Below are 8,080 nucleotides of genomic sequence, written 5' to 3' on the forward strand. Positions count from 1 at the left end.
ACTGTATTACACGACCTCGCTGTGCTGTCTGTTCAGTGTGCTGCTATTTTCTTGTTTCTCCTCCTCAGCTCCAACGGAGAGACTCTGTCCTTTATTTAGTTTCCCCCAGTATCGTACCTGGCACAGACAGGGTGCTCAGTGCATATTTATTTAATAAGGGCATTTGGCTAAATTTAACGTGCATTTAGCCATATTAGAACTTCCCGCAAACCAGAGAAGCTTCCAGGTTTATGTTTAAATTTCTCCTGTGAATGAGGCTGCACAGTATGGCTGGCGGGCACGTTGTGATGCTTTATATTTGACTTCATGAATTATTTATGGAATTAACACCGGAATCATGATTAATTTGTGGAGGCAGAGAAGTTGCCACGTGGCTTGGTGCCCGTGTTTTCCTGGCAGGGATAAATTACCTTCCCAACGGCTATGGGGTGAAGACTCAGGCTGCTGGTTTCCAGGGGTGACAAGCCCTTGGGCTTCCCGATTTCTTCCCTGTTCCTTCCCATCCCCCACTGAAAAAACCCAGCAAGCACAAGTTGTGCTGCAGACCAATGGCAAATGCCTCATATCTTTTACAGTGAGCCAACTCAGCTTCCCTCAGTGTCTAGTTAACACCTGTCTGTTAAGCACCTACTGTGTGCCAAGCTCGGTATGGTGATACAAAGCCAAGAAGGCATGTTTTCTGCCCTGAGGAGCTTTGGGTCTGCTAAGAGAAGACAGGCACGGGGAAAGACAACACCTTACCAGAAGTCAGTGGCAAGAAGAGCATGTTCTCCAGCTCGGCAGGGCTGAACTGTGGGGACCCTGCCAGGTGAGGGCGCATGCCTAAACCAAGTTTTAAAGGGCAAAGAGGTATGAGCTTAGCTAGAGATGTGGATAGGAGAAATGCAGAAGGCCAGGCTTTCCAGCTGGGAGCAACCCCACAAGGGCTGGAGAAGGACCTGCCAGTAGTAGAAATGGCTGGTAAAAGGGGCCCTGAGAGGTGACCCAGAGGGGGCTTAGACAAGAGATGGGAAATGGGTGTTTTTGTGCCTAAGGGCTTGAATTTTGTCCTGGAGGCTGAGGGTTGTGGATGGAGTCAGTGTTGTCGGTGACCAGTGTGGCTCCTGTTCTTAAGAAAGCAAGATCTCACTGCTCCAGGGGAGCGGTGGCTTTATGGGCTCCCAGGTCCCCGGTGGCCTTAGGGGTAAGGGGAGGCATGCACTGCCCAACACGGAGAGCAGGGAGGAATGGTAGTTGGCAGTTGGGGTAGGGCCACAGTCCTGCTCCATCAGCAACTTTGCTTTTGGAGCCCTCCTGTGTAATAGCGATCCCTTTTCCATCTTCTTCAAAGCATCATGAGGACATATAACTGCGGCTGGGTTCAGCAGCCCTTGCTTTTGAGCAATAAACTACAAATGATTGCAGTTTACTTTGATGCTTCTGGAATTCCCTTACCCGTCGCTGTGGTGTCTTGCCATTTACTAGCTGGAAAGTCGCCTGTGCACACTCACTCAGCCTTTGGAATGAGCCCTCGCCTCCCCAGGCTTGTCTTAGCACGTTATTTATTCTACAGTTTTTCTCCTGGCTCAAACAGGGCTCTGGGTTGCCCGGTTGCTGTGACTGCACTTCAGGGTCTGATCCTGCTGCCCTAACCTTTATATGAGAAAAGATTGTTCTCAACTCCATTTATTTCCAGGTAGAAAAGAACCAGAGAACCCTGCAGGGTGAAGGTGGAGGCGAGGCGCTCCAGATAAGTGTTTTTTCCTCTCTGTATTACTTATTTATTAAAGCCAGCGAGGCATAACTAAGAGAACGGAAAGGAACCGAGGAAATAGAGGATACAATGGCCCTCGATTTTAATGGGAGAGACGGCTGGAAGTGATTCCTAAATTATTAAATAAATCGATTTGATTCTTGAAGCTGGCCTCCAAGGTGTATTTGTCAGTTTCATTACGATTCTCTCCAAGAGTAGGAAGAGTCACGCAGGGGGGAAATTTTACTTTTTCCCCCCTCTATTTTCAAGGCTGCAATTCATGGCTCTCGTCTAATTAAACACTCACTTCTTGATGTAACCGGGGCAGTGTTCTTTCAGTTTTATTTCGGCTTCCATTCGGATCCCATTTGTCTTATAGGCCCACAGAGGTATAACAAGATCAGGTCTGCTGCGGGGCAGACACCCTTTGGAGAATCTTGATCCCATTTCAATTATAGGACTGTGTGGTCACAGATGAATTCTATGGTAATTTATTCACACGCAAGAGTCCTGTCGTTTAGTTATCTGTCTAACAGAATCTAATGAGTATTAGATCAACATGTTGCATCAAGCTGGGTGACACGAGTAACACCTTACTTCACTGTGGGGAAATGAGAGCTTCTCTCCCTGGGTTGTGCTGGTGACTGCGGTTGTGTTTGCACTTTTCTCCCATGTTTCCCTGTCTCCCCTAAACAATCCTCCTGCCCGCAGCCCCGTGGCAAAAACTGCCTGAGCATCTAAATTCTTTTTCTTAATTATCCTCCTGAGAAAAGCAGGCCAAACACCAGGGTGCAAAAAATCTAAGCCATAAATAAAGAAGCCGAAAGGAAATAGAAGAAATGACACCGAAATAAACTAAGCTATTAACTGAAAGCTTTACATCACCGTCCTCCTTGGGCCTGAAAAAAAAAATTCCAAGGGAAGTTGGCTAAGTATTTATTTTCCCAAGAATGTCATTATAATCTGCAGGGATTAAAAACGGATGAAGGAAATGTTTCCTCATGATTTCCGGTGGTACTTCAGGCGCTGGTGCATGAAAATTGGGGGGAGCATAGTTCCTACTCCTCCGAGGTCAAGTGGTGCTGAAGCACAGAGCTGGTGCCTTTGGGGGTCTGGGGCCAAAGGCAGAGATGGGAGAAGGGAAGTGAGCAGAGGAATGGGTAGCGGATCCAGCAATTTCCAAGGTACATGAGGGCGCTGCCTGCACAGCCGGATGACTGGGTACACCTGATGTAAAGAGCTCCATTTGCAATTATACACCCGCCAGGCTTCAATTTCCTGGATGATCCCCCCACCCTGGGGGTAGGGAGAAGCTTCGTGGGTGCTGGCATCACAGAACGCTGAGCATGAATGGCAGAAAGCGAGGGTAGGTTAGCATGGGGGAGGGAGATGGCCCTTCTCCCCCAGTTCTCAGAGGTGGCCAGGCTGACGTGTGAAGCATCACACCCCCAGTTACCTGGAGGCCCAGGAGCCCTGGCGATGGTCTTCCCTCTGCTTTACCTGTGGAGCCCGTCCTGCTTTGGTGATGAGGGTGAGCTGAGCCCCACTCATGTGTCACGGCAGGTACTCACCTGCTAGCGATCTTGCTAACCCATGAAGCTGGGGGCAGAACAGTGTGTGAAAGAGTCAGAAGAATTTGCTTTCTCATCTCGCTTAAAGAGAGGTAAGTGAGAAAAGTAAGGTGCAGGAAAGTATGTAAGAAGTTTTGTAAAACAAACCATGACAAGCTGCTTGGCTCTGCGCGTGTGTATAAAGGGCTGTACTGGATTGTAGGAGCACAGATGAAAATGGAGGAACGTGCTGAGTTCTTAAAGTGAGTACCAGGGGAGGGGTGTGAGAAGGGCCTGAGGATGCTGATGGGAGGCGGGGCGAGGCATCTGTGATAACAGCATATATGGCCCCCATTCAGGCACTATGAATATTTCCATGTGGATCCTAGTTTACCAGTTTTACTCTATTCTGCTCACTTTCCCTCCAAAAATGCCTCTTCTGGGAAAACCTTCTGGTGCCAGGTAGCAAGTCCTCAGTTTTATGTGAGCTCTTTCCTGCAGGATTCAGGGTCAGGGCCATGCAGCTTCTTTTTATGGCCCAAGTGGAGAAGGAGCAGAGCCACGCTGCCTCGGGGAGAAGCCTTATTGACTCTTTTTCTTTTGTATATCCAGAATACATAATGAATTCTTTTTTTTTTTTTAATTGAATGGTAACTGTGTACATTAATGCACTTCTGGGGTACAGTGTGGTGTTGTCACACACAATCCGAAACACTTCCATCAAACAGCCTTATTGACTCTTGTCTGTCCTTTCCTCTGTCCTGATCAAGGGGATAGAGACAGGAAAGAGCGTTTACTCAAAGTCTGACTCCTCTTCACCAGATGTGGTGTCCTTCAGGCAGATTTGTAGAAAGGAGATGTCAGGGGACCCAAGCTGGGAGTGTTTGGGCCACCAGACCCTTGGGGCTGGCTGGGCTAAGTGGATTTCCCACTTCATCCCTGTAGGGAGAGGACAGACTTTGTGGGAAACATACCTGAGATCTGAAGATGGAAATAATTCTTATCTTCAACAGAAGAAGAATTTCCCGACCACCTGAGCTGACAACTGGCTTCACCACCCACCTCTCAGGAGGTGTGTGAAATAGTCAGTCCTTTCTTCTTTCTTGTTTTGGTAGAACTTTATTTCACTTTAACTACTGGAAATTTACTAGCTGAGTTGAGATGTGTCAAACACCAGATTCCTAAGGGTAAACTAATTCATTCACGATTTTTAGATTAAATACACATTGAAATAATATCTTGCAAATGTTGGGTTGAATGAAGTACATCATTAAAATTGATTTTATTTATTTTTTTTAGATGTGGCTACTAGGAAAAGGAAAATTACATTATGTGGCTTGTATTTCTGTGGAAGGTACCCCTCCAAATCTTTGCCAATTTGGGAGTTTGGGATTCCTATGATTCGTATGATTCGAATGATTGGTACGATCGTTCTTGTTCCTGATGTGGGTTCTTGCCTCTCTGTAGATAGAAAGATATCTGTAAACACTTGTGTCTTCTACAATGGCCACCCAACGCAATTTTTATTGGTGACAATAGCAGGAATCATATGACAAGTGCTCAGACTTCAGAGAAATGTCTGGAGCAATTATGTCTCAAACTCTGGGAACTTCTGGTGAAATGTATTACATAAGAGCTTAGCTCTGCATGTGCAGAATCTGGTATTTAAAATAATAGGATGAAGTTTCTTTTAAAAATCAGAATATATAACCTGACTTTTATTCACTGCCTTTCTCAAGCACTTAACGTTGAATAAAAATCTTTTAACTTTCGATACCATTAAAACACATCCTGAGAAAGGCCTAGAATCACAGTGGTAGGCTCTAAATTAAGCAATAAGATATGCACTTTTAGTTTCCCTAATTACCTACTATTGAAAGTAGGTTGGAACTAAAATAAACATGCTGCCTTGAAACGAGAATTACTACGTGCTAGTGCTGCTGGGGAAACTCGATTAAACAATTGAGTTTTGGAATATTTTGCTTTGTCAAAAATCCCAAAGGCATTCTTCCCTTTGGAATTAAATCATCATTTAGAGTTTCTTTTTTTTAATTACCGGTTCCCTGTGTTTTACAAAATGCCTTTATCAAGCTATTATGACATTTTGTTCATTATGTATTGAACCCTGTCACATCCTATGAAGGAAATAACTGCCCCCTTCGTTGCTCCTTGGGAAGCCAAGTATAAATAGTGCCGTGATTCCGTGGGGGAAGAGCTGTGTTTATTATGGAACATATGTTTGGGAGTTCTAGAAAGAGGTGCACCTCTTTGTCATTCCTCTAGGGGCCAGGTAGGGGACATGAGAGAAGGGAAAGGGAAGACCAGAGGGCAGAAGGGGTTGGAGGTTGGAGGGGGCACTGGAGGATCATTTAGAACCAGATGTCACTCAGATTCCTAATGCGGGTTTTCAGCCCAGCTCTGCTGGACCTCTTAATCCGGGATCATATGAGTTTTGAATTAGAAGTGACTTTTAATCTTGTTGCCCAAGAAATATATTCTCTGCTTAAAGTAGGCTAAAGACTAATCTCATTATAAATGGAGGTTGCTAGAATCACAGCATAAATCCATTCCCTAGTTCACGATCCCCAAAGTAATCAAGAAGAGGTCATGATCTAATGTCACCTCTTCTAGTGGCAAGGCATAAATAAATTGGACCAAGAAAGAGTCTCAAAGAGTCTTGGGCAAGTTCTCATTTCTGGTCCCGACTGGGAGAAGAAAAGAGGGAGAAATGCAACTTAAGCAGAATCCCAGAGCTATTATCAAGGCCGGAGCAGGGAAGGTGTTGATGTTAGGGCTGAGGGAAGACAGTTTAACTATCACCTTTTGCAATGAAAGTTTAAAAAGACAATTTAAGTATCACCTTTTAAAATGAAAATGCTAAACAGTTTAGCCTAGGCTGTTATCAGGACCACAAGTGACATCTCTTTTTAAAGAGCTGGGGGAAAAAAAAGACACTGTTGCAGAATACTTGGCCCAGAAAAATAAAATCATGTACTCACATGGTGACCTTGTTCTGGACACACTAACTCTCAGGGGTCTAAGGACCTCTCCTCCGAGTCAGCCCTTCAGACTTTATTTTACAGCACACTGAAGGATCAAATGGCCCACGGCAGGTCCTGGAAACCATCTTCTTGCTTTGAACAAAGGTTTCTACTAAACAACTCTTGTGTGATCTAACCTCAAAAACCCTAAGAGAGAGGGATTTCCCATTTTAGTTCTCTGCTGATTTAGGGGAAGTAACTAGTATGTGCCAAGGGCTTTACACATTCTGCTTTTTAAATTGCACATTATCATGTATGGTGGGCCTTATTGTGGCCATCCTAGAAACGAGGACACTGAGATCAAATACCATGTCCAAAGTTGAACACCCAGCACAGCAGTTGGGATTTATTGCCAGGTCTATCTGACTCCAAAACCATGCTCTTTCCCTCCACCGCATGCTGCTCTTATTAAGTTCTTCTCAATATCTAATCAGCATCCTTTCAGCTATAATTTAAGCTCATTATATCAGTGCTTTGTGGAAATGGAGTAGTTATTCTCAATTCTCTATTCAAAACCCTTTCACATATTGGAAGATGGATACCTCAGTCTTTTACTTTTTCCTTATCTGTTGCACAAAGAGCTAAGAAGGAGTGGCCTTCCTGTCCCCAAATAGCTTTGTTTTATGTAACTGACATTTCGTATGTGTCCATGAGTCCTGCTTACAGTAAACTGGCTGTATGCTGTGCTTCATTCCCTCGTTCTTCCGAAGGATTCAGTGAAGTCCAGATTGCACACCATGAGCTAGGTTGGGTGCTGGACATCCTGAGAGCCAGATCTATGCTGGGAATGAAGGAAGGAGCACCAGACTCTGTCCCAGCAGGATGGGGGAAGCAGCAGCAGAAGTGGCATTGAGGGATGAGTAAGAACATCACCAGGCTGATGTCAGTCTCCTGAGAGGCAGGATAGACCAGGGGAACCCATGTGTAAAGTTATAGAAGCTGGTCACACCATTCTGGGGAGAGGAGGATGTACTTTGGTCTGACCTGAGTCCACAGTGTACACAGAAGGACCCGAGATGATTGAGGGCAAGCGGCAGATCCGAGAGAGTTTGTATGCTATGTCAGGAGTTCTTACTTTGTTTTTAATTTTGAGAATTTAATAGAAAGTATAAAGTATAAATAATAGTTTAATAGATACCCATATCTGTAGTCCTACCACTCAGAATTAAAAACTGTTAGCATTTGACTATATATTTTTCAAGCTTTTAAAAAAGAAATCGAACACTACAGATAGATTTAAAGCCCTCTTAACGGGCACGTCTAGTCTAATCTCCCTTTTTTTATACCCTGTCTCTAAGGCAATTATTGTTCACTTGATATTTATCCTCTCAGATCATTTAAAGCACATTTTGCACATATATGCATTATACTACATAACACATTATGTTGTGTCTTCCCTTTTCTTCCCCCTGAACTTTGCGTCTGAGCTCATCCATGTTGATAGATCAAGTGCATTCATTCTAACTGTTGCATAAAATCCCATTTTATGAATACCACACTTAGCTTGTCTGTTTCCTACCAGTGGGGATGTTGGTTGTTTCCAGTTTTATGCTCTCAAAAGTGATGCTGCAATCAGCCTCCTGACCCTTATTTTTCCAGGGCAGCAGTGTCCAGTTCCCTTGATGATGAGAGTCATGTTGGAGAGTGGGGGGATTTATCAAGAAAATGAACAATGAAACAAGCCAAAACACATTCCCCAAGCCTTGCCTCTGCAGACAAGTCTGGAGACTGATTTAGAGGCCTAGGATTTTTTTTTT

The sequence above is a fragment of the Otolemur garnettii genome, unplaced genomic scaffold (genome assembly GCF_000181295.1).
Source record: "Otolemur garnettii isolate 467f Iridium unplaced genomic scaffold, OtoGar3 scaffold00040, whole genome shotgun sequence".
In the NCBI taxonomy this organism is placed as follows: domain Eukaryota; kingdom Metazoa; phylum Chordata; class Mammalia; order Primates; family Galagidae; genus Otolemur; species Otolemur garnettii.